Genomic DNA, 9,231 nt, shown 5'->3' with positions numbered 1-9,231 from the left:
CATCTCTGGAAAGAACCAGTTTCCTGTTTAGTATCCTGAAATTGAAACCTTTGAGGAAGAAAATAATTTAATGCTATGTGAACCCAGGCCCGCAGTAGTGAAAGTGCAGAGTCCTAACCACTGGGAATTCCCTTTGTCATTATTTCTTCAGATGTTCTTTATGCCCACTATTGTCTCTCCTCTGCGTCTAGGACTTCCATTATGCATATGTCGGTATGCTTGAGAGTGTACCATGGATTTCTGAGGCTCTGTTTACTTTTTCACTTTTTTCTCTGACTTTTCCCTGTTTCTCACATGGATCTTTATTGACTGGTCTTCATGTTTACCTATGCTGTCTTCTACAACTGAAATCTGCTGTGAAGCCCCTCCAGTAAATTTTTTTTTTCATGATCTCTTTGTTGATATCCTGCATTTCATGAAACATCATTGTCATACTTTCCTTCAGTTTTTCAGAGATGGTTTCTTTTAGTTCCTTGACTATATTTATAATTGCTGATTTAATGTCTTTGTGTAGTAAACCTAATATATGAGACTGCTCAGTGACAATGTCTATAGATTACTTTTTTCCTGTGTAAAGGTAAAAAGTAATACTTTTCTGTGCTTTGTGTATCACAACTTTCTATTGAAGCTAGACATTTTATTATTACTATTTTTGGCCACACTGTGCATTATGTGGAATCTTTAGTTCCCCAACTAGATTGAATCCATCCATGCTCCTTGCATTGGGAGGCAGACTCTTAACTGGAGGGGAAGACCCTGAATACAACTGACTAATTGCCCTAGTAAACCATTCAAAATTTTGATGTGTCCCCAAATTATGTCTATCCAACTTCACTTTCATCCACTGTTTCAAAGAAAAAATAATCACAAAGCATCAAGATAATACTAACACCTATGCAGAATTATATTCATTTGGTTATTTGTCTGCCTTCTTAGTGAAGCTGAAAGCTTCTATATGGTTAAGTCAGTGTCTTCTAAATCTTTCCATCGTCATCAAGATACATTCCAGTATCTTAAGTGTATGTGTCACGTGCTAGATATCCATATATCTTTGCTTTGAATAAGTGAATAACCAGATTATTTGAAGAAAAGAGAAACTGTTGTGAATGGGCCATGAGTCATTTGGGATTTTTTCTTTTCACCATTTAAGAGCAGAATCTTGGTGCCTGAGATCTCAAAGCAACAATATCAGGGGGCTCAGGGAAGGATAACATGCAGCTAGAAAGGTGGTAGTGTGCTGCACCCAGAGGTGAGACTTGGAAAAAAATTATAGATTGTAAGGAGAGAATTGGTCAAGTAAAACAAAATGAAGGTGCTTGCTAGATGCAGGACGGTTTGAGCGGCTTTTGCCTCAGGAGAGAAGCTGTGGCCGTTTCTGAGGGTGTGAATATGCTTCACTCGCTGGTGGTGTCTATGCAAGAGAAGGACCATGTAAACACTGGCTCCAGTCATGAGTCCCATGAACACAGCTTCTGGGAAAGTCATGATAATGGTGTATTTTGCAGCACTAGACATTTCAGGATTTTTCGAAGAACACAGCCCATAATCCCGTAGCTTGGTTGAATTGTGAGTATGCCAATGAGCCTCTAAATTTATAGGGACAGACATTTATCAGCAGGTTGGAGATCCAACAAAGAAAGCAGGAAGAAAGGATGTTCTTCCAAGCTCTGTCCTTGAGCCTCATCCATCCACCAGTTCTGGGGCTGATGGTGATTGCCTGAAAACTGCTCAAGAGGCAAGTGGTGCAGAGAGAAAGACCTCCGGCTAGTCTACAGATGTAATAGACAAGTTTACACCCCGTGTTGTCCAGGATGTGTGTCATTCCCCAGATAAAAATCATCTGGGGGATCCCCTTGAAGAGAAGAACCAAAAAGTTGGCCACTGCCATGTTGGTGATAATCAAGTGTATGGGCTTCAGGCACAGCCAGTACAGGATGTAGAAGCGTAAGTTGAGAGCAGAAAGGTGTTTCCCAGGACCCCAAGCCCCATTTGGACCAGGAAGAGTAGCCTCAGGATCAAGTCACCAAAAATCATCCTCATGAGATCATGGGAGGAAGGAGCTCAGAAAAGAACCTGAGGGTCATGAAGTTAGAACTCAGAGTGATAGCACTAATCACAGATTTGCTCCACTATTCCCAGTTCTGATAGGGGGTCTTGGGCCCTTAGGAACTCCCTTTCTGAGGATAGAGATTCACATTTCTGGGGAGGGGAGTCCACAGGAATGAGCTCAAAATCACCACTCAGAGTAGCCATCTTGGCGTATGTCTGCTTATGCTCACACAGTCATGCAAAATGGTTCACTATTTAGTCCATTACCCAGATCCTTCAGTGTATGTGTTGAGGTCATAAGCTCCAAGGTATAAACTCATATTTCATTTAAAAAACTCTTCTTAGACTATATGACAGGACAGGCTGTCAGTGCACAGATATACAAAAATTAGCTGACCTGGATCATTGTTCCAAAGGGCAGGGAGCCTAGTGTGGGTGACACCTATATAAAATACAATAAGATAAAATAAAATCACGCAAAAACGAATAAAGGATATAAACAGTATTGTGGATATGTGCGTCAGGGATTCCAGCACTTAAAGAATCTGTGATAATATATAGACATTTTAATTAATTTAGTAAAACTGCTCTCCCACTGATGCTCCCACAGGACCAAGAGAAAACTCTGTGGGGAAGGCACCAGGGAGGTCCTGTCCTAACACTGGTCACGTGACCCTGATGGGAAACCGATGGAAATCACTTGGCCAATGGTTCAGATTCTTTCTGAACCATTTCAGTGAATATGAACCCCTCGAGGTCAGGTCCCAGCTCTAAGAAGTTATGAATCTGCAGGTCTGAGGTGGGGTCGTTAAATACGTCTTTAGCACATTCTCTGTTCTGATGCTTCTTCCCCAAGACCCACACTCAGGAGCCCTGAGCTTGAGCCTTCTCACTCAGCACAGCTGAGACATCTCAGGAGGGGAGGGTTTAGGGTGGGAATTTCTGAGGGAGGTCAGGCTAGAACCAGGCAGAGAAAGCTCCAGTTCTTGGAGTTCAGGCCTTTCTAAGGGACCCTGGGTGAAGTGCTGTGGGTTTCCCAGGCTGAACGTGGATGGGTCCATTCAAACCAGAGGAGCAGGATTCTGGTGAGCTCTGAGGGTGTCACTGAAGGGGGGCCTGTGCAGTAGACCTGGGGTTCAGCAAGACTGCTGATCTCAAGGAAGGGGGTCTAGTGGAGGTGCTCACAGGACTGGCTGGTGTGAGTTCGAGGACCTGCAGGCTGCCTGCTCCCCATACAGACGCTGAGGCAGCAACAGCACGGAGCAGTCAGGGAAGCTCTCAACAGTACTCTCTATGATCCTTCTTATTAGAACCACCACAGTGTCCCTGCAGTTACAGAGAGGGGGAAAAAGTACAATGGATAAATGATGGGAAATACATGATCAAATTATATGAGGCTTAAGGGCAGTAACAGATGTCATCCCACTGTGCTGCCTAATAGTTCACTGTTATGTATTCTTCCCTGCAGCCTTAAATAAGGTGGGAGAGGTTAAAGCGTCTGTCTACAATGCAGGAGACCCAGGTTCGATCCCTGGGTCAGGAAGATCTGCTGGAGAAGGAAATGGCAATCCACTCCAGTACTATTGCCTGGAAAATCCCATGGACAGAGGAGCCTGGTAGGCTACAGTCCATGGGGCCGCAAAGAGTCAGATACGACTGAGCGACGTTCCTGTTCCTGTGCATCTCCTATTAAGGAATAAAATAATTACAAAGATATAGAGGAAAAAGTTCATCTGTGTCCTCTGTCTCTCATTTCTAGTCTTATTCCTCTCTCCCCTGAGATAATCATATATTTTAGGTGTGCATTCTTTCACACCCGTTCACACAAAAAGTGTGCGTGTGGGTGTGTTAGCAATCAGTAATAATAAGTATAGGACTACATGTGCCACTTATGTTTAGAAATTTAAGACATTCTCTCTGATAAAACATGGACCAAAGGGGAAAAAAAAGTCATACTGAAAACCTGACACTAAGAAAACAAGGTCCTGTGGCCATGTGAGACAAGGAATGCAAGGAATTTTATTACTGAAATTCACCATATAGATATATCTTGATATTATAAAATCCACTTGATATATCTAAGGAGAAAATTCATATGACTATCTTCATTGATGTTAAAAAAGCCTTTGACAAAAATCAACCACATCATTTTTTTTTTAAACCACTCTAGGATATAGGAGTTTATGGATACCTCCTTGGCATGATTATGAATTTATATATTAGCACTTTACTGAAGGGGAAGTATTGCCAGAACAAAGCAAGGAGGAATAGTATTTCAATTAGTAATTCACATTGTCCTCTAAGTGTAAGTCAATATAATTACACAACAGAAAACAAATAAGCATAAGCATTTTAAAAGAAGCAAAATTATTCTTGCATATGATATGATGGTATAGCATGAAAACCCTAGAGAATCTATGTTGAAACTAATTCAACTAATAAAATAATTTATGGGAATTCCCTGGCAGTCCAGTGGTTAGCTCTCTGCCCTCTCACTGCCCATTGTAGAGGGCCTGGATTCAATCCCTGGTCAGGGAACTAAGATTCCCCCAAGCCCCATGAATAAACAAATAAATAATAAATTTTGGAAGGTAGAAAGCTTTAAAATTAATATATGAGTCATATACACATATAACAATCAGATTATGTAATGGAAGAGAAATTTTATTTACAAAACCAATGAAGATTTATAATTTTTTAGGGATAAACTTAACAAAAACAGAAAATATCAAAGTAATATCAAAGTCAATATAATATCAAAGAAAATATCAAAGTAATACCAAAGTCAATATAATATCAAAGAAAATATCAAAGTAATATCAAAGTCAATATAATATCAAAGAAAATATCAAAGTAATATCAAAGTCAATATAATATCAAAGAAAATATCAAAGTCAAGTGAAAGGACATTCCATGCTTTCTAAACATTCTAAAGACATCAGTTCTCTCTAAGATAATTTTAAAATCTAATGGACCTAGTAAAAATAACAACAAGCTTTTTTTCTGGAACCAAAGGAGTTGGTTTTTTAAATTACATGGAAAGTAACATGCAAGATTAGGTAGGAAGAGCATAAAAGAAGTGTGATGGGCTATGGAGTAGTTCTAGCAGTTGTTAAAACATAATTCAAAATGTCTGTAATTAAAAGGGTTGTACTCGCATGTTTGTGTGTGTGTGCTCAGTCATGTCCAATTCTTTGGAACTCCAAGGACCATAGCCCACCAGTCTCCTCTGTTCATGGGATTTCCCAGACAAGAATACTGGATGGGTTGCCATTTCCTTCTCCAGGGGATCTTTCCGACCCAGGAATCTAACCCACATCTCCTGCATTGGTGGCAGTTCCTCACCACTGAGCCACTAGGGAAGCTGAACTAACTGTATATTCATTAAAAAATATAATATAACATATATATGTAATATACAGGCTTCCCTGGTGGCTCAGCTGGTAAAGAATCCACCTGCAATGCGGGAGACCTGGGTTCAATCCCTGGGTTAGGAAGACCCCCTGGAGAAGGGAACAGCTACCTACTCCAATATTCTAGTCCAGAATTCCATGGACTGTGTATTCCATGGGGTCACAAAGAGTCGGACATGATTAACTGACTTTCACTTTTCTTTCATATAATGTACGTATAATATAATACATATAATTATATAATATATATAGTATATATATCTTATATTGCAGGTGGGCTCCTTACCACTGTGCTACCTGGGAAGCCCGTACTCACATACAGATGGACAAACTGAGCAGTAGAACAGATGAAAGATCAAAATATTTTAAAACGGAGCCCTCAATATATTGTGTATATGAGACTATAGGTGAATTCCTCTATGACCCAACATAGGGAAAGGCTTTCTAACTAGGACTGAATATCAAAAGACAATAAAATATTGATAAAATCAACTATATAAAGGTTAAAAAGAAGAAAGTTTTCATGAAACACTATAAGTAAAATAAAAGACAAAGAACAGTTTCTGCTTCTGTTAACAGCTGGGCAAATTCTACAAATAACAATCATAGACCCTGGACAAAAGATACATATATACATACATTTATTTCTTTATGTTATATTATTTATATTTTTAAATGAATATCTAAAGAGTTAGTTCAGCTTCCCTGGTGGCGCAGTGGTGAAGAACCGTCTGCCAGTGCAGGAGATGTGGGTTAGATCCCTGGGTTGGGAAGATCCCCTGGAAAAGGAAATGGCAACCCACTCCAGTATTCTTGCCTGGGAAATCCCACGGACACATGAGCCTGGCAGGCTACAGTCCCTGGGGTCGCAAAAGAGTTGGACACAACTGAGCGACTAAAAAACAACAGAAGTAGTTCACTAAAGAGTGAACAGCAGCAGGCAAATCCTGCTGGGATGACACTTGGAAGAAGCATGAGTTTCCTTTTCTTTATTTTTTTAAATGACTCTTCCTGAGGGCAGGCTGTAGTTAGCATCATGCCTTAAGCCCAAATAGATTCTCCATAATCCTACTGGTCTAAAGAACCAAACGACAGGATAACCACAGAGGGTGCAAAGTGAAAAAAAAAAAAAATCTTAAAAAAAGAAAAAAAGAGAGCCAGAAAAATGTGACCATAAATCTTAACCAGAACATCTATCCAAGACTCTGGCTGACCCCTGAATGTGCTTGCAAGGGGCCAGACAGCAAACAGTCCACCATAGCGTGCTGCAGTGCAGCACACTTCTAGAACTGCAGGTTCTAGGGATCCGGTCTTTACCCGCTTTACTACAGATGATAAGTTTCTGCAATAAGACTCAAGATGTCTCTTGATTTTGCCTTTTCCACTGGATGCTTGGTGCTTCAGGGGTTTCTCTTTATGGAAAAAAAAATTAAACTGACAGCAAGGACAAGCGGAAAAACAAGTCTTGAGTGTTCCAAGTGCCACAGGGGCAAGCATCGGGCAGAAATAAATATGAAAATGAAAATGGAATTCTGAAGATCAGGTCAAGCACTGGTGAGTCAGGCATGGTTAGACTTGCTCTTTGGAGTCAGGGACTGTGACATTTGAGAAAGCCTGCCAGCTGTAAGAGCACTGGAAATAAACCCTGAATCTTCAAGGAGACCGACATGAAGACAGTTGTTAAAAAATAAAAAGGAAGAATGGCCTTCAGTTCAGTTTAGTTCAGTTCAGTTCAGTCGCTCAGTCGTGTCCGACTCTGCGACCCCATGAACCGCAGCACGCCAGGCCTCCCTGTCCATCACCAACTCCCGGAGTTCACTCAGACTCACGTCCATCGAGTCCGTGATGCTGTCCAGCCATCTCATCCTCGGTCGTCCCCTTCTCCTTCTGCCCCCAATCCCTCCCAGAATGGCCTTAGAAGAGGCCTATTCACCCAAAGGGGAATTCTTTGAGAGGTAAAAGAATTGGAAGTGATTAGGAAGACAGAAGTAATTAACAGAGCCACCAATTTCTGTACCCTCCCTGGTAGCTCAGCTGGTAAAGAATCCACCTGCAATGTAGGAAATCTGGAATCGATCACAGGCTTGGGAAGATCCCCTGGAGAAGGGAACAGCTACCCACTCCAGTATTCTGGCCTGGAGAATTCCACGGACTGTATAGACCATGGAGTCCTAAAGAGCTGGACACGACTGAGTGACTTTCACTTTCTCTTTTCACCAACTTCTGTATTTTTTTTTTAAATTTAATATGCACAGGCTTCTTAGTTGCTCTGTGGCATGTGAGATCTTCCCAGATCAGGGATCAAACCTGTGTCTCCAGCATTGGCAGGCAGATTCTTTACCAGTGAATCACAAGGAAAGCCCCAATTTCTGTATTTTTAACACACTTCCCAATAAGCGGCTCACAGTCCATTCAGAGAATATACCAGGAAATACAATTTATTGATGAGCTTTTGCACATAGGGCCAAGAATAGGCCCTTATAAGTTAATATTGAATGTACAGTGTCAAAGATCATTATCCGATGAATATTATCCTATTTTACATGGATGGAAAATGAGCCAGAGAGACTTTTTTTTAACGTTCTCAAGGTCACTCAGTTCCAGTAAATTGCAGCCTAGCTCTGATGTGACTCAAGGTATATACTTCTGATTTTTTAAAAAATAAATTCATTCTTTAGTCTTGAAGCCAGATTGGTTTCTCCTTTGCTACTAAAGTTTACTCAATATATTAAGTGAATCAGTGGGTGATTCAAATCCTACTAGCTGATTTTAAGAAGGCATTTTTTTTTTTTTTTTTTTTCGCTGCACCACTTGGCTTGCAGGGTCTCAGCCACCCAACCAGATATTGAATCAGGGCCCTGGCAGTGAAAGTGCTGAATCTTAACCACTGGACAGGGAATTCCCAGAGGCAGTTTTTTGTCCTACCTTGTTGTTTATGCTACTGTATAGCACAGAGAACTAAATTTAATATCCTGTGATAAACCATCATGAAAAATAATTTATAAAGTTATATACACACATATATAACTGAATCACTTTGCTGTACAGCAGACATTAATACTGTATATCAACCACACTTCAATACATTTTTTTAAAAAGCAGTCCCCTCTCCGACCCCACTCCTGCCTTTTAAGGTGTAAGAGGCACTTTCACAAAGCTAAAGCAAAAAAAGAATAAAAGAAAAGTACTGATCTGTGTTGTAAAGGGGTTATTCTTCTCTACTATGGAAATCTTTACTAAGAAGAAACTCCTAAACACATCAATAGCCTTCTTTACTGAATAAGACATCATGTTTGGATGTACTGCCTCATTTTTCATAAGTATCTTAGGATTAAATCACTGGTAGGTTGGTAAATGTGGGCACAGTCTAGGCAGTCTTTCTGTCTCTGTCTCTGTCTCACACACACAAATACACCAAGTCATTCAGATCCATCCCACAAAACCTCCAAAACACCATCAGATGGAATTGGGAAATCAACACAGAATCACTGAGATGGGGTGAAATTTAATGAGTTGTTGCAGCGTGTGTCTGTCTAGCTGCAAAATATTGGCTCTAACATCATGCAGGTGAGACCATCACGACCACCATTTACCAGAGACTTGCTGTGCACCTGCCTGTCACTCTCTTAAACATTCAGCCACCCTGCTCACTATTCAGAGTGATACTGTCCTAATCCCGGCTCACTGGCTGGGAGGCTGAGACTTGCTGTCAGGAGTCCCCGGTCCCCCAGATTGTAGGAGGCAGAGCCAGGAATTGAAGATAAGCTGC

The sequence above is a fragment of the Oryx dammah genome, unplaced genomic scaffold (genome assembly GCF_014754425.2).
Source record: "Oryx dammah isolate SB20612 unplaced genomic scaffold, SCBI_Odam_1.1 HiC_scaffold_13, whole genome shotgun sequence".
In the NCBI taxonomy this organism is placed as follows: Eukaryota; Metazoa; Chordata; class Mammalia; order Artiodactyla; family Bovidae; genus Oryx; species Oryx dammah.
This window is presented reverse-complemented; position numbering follows the sequence as displayed.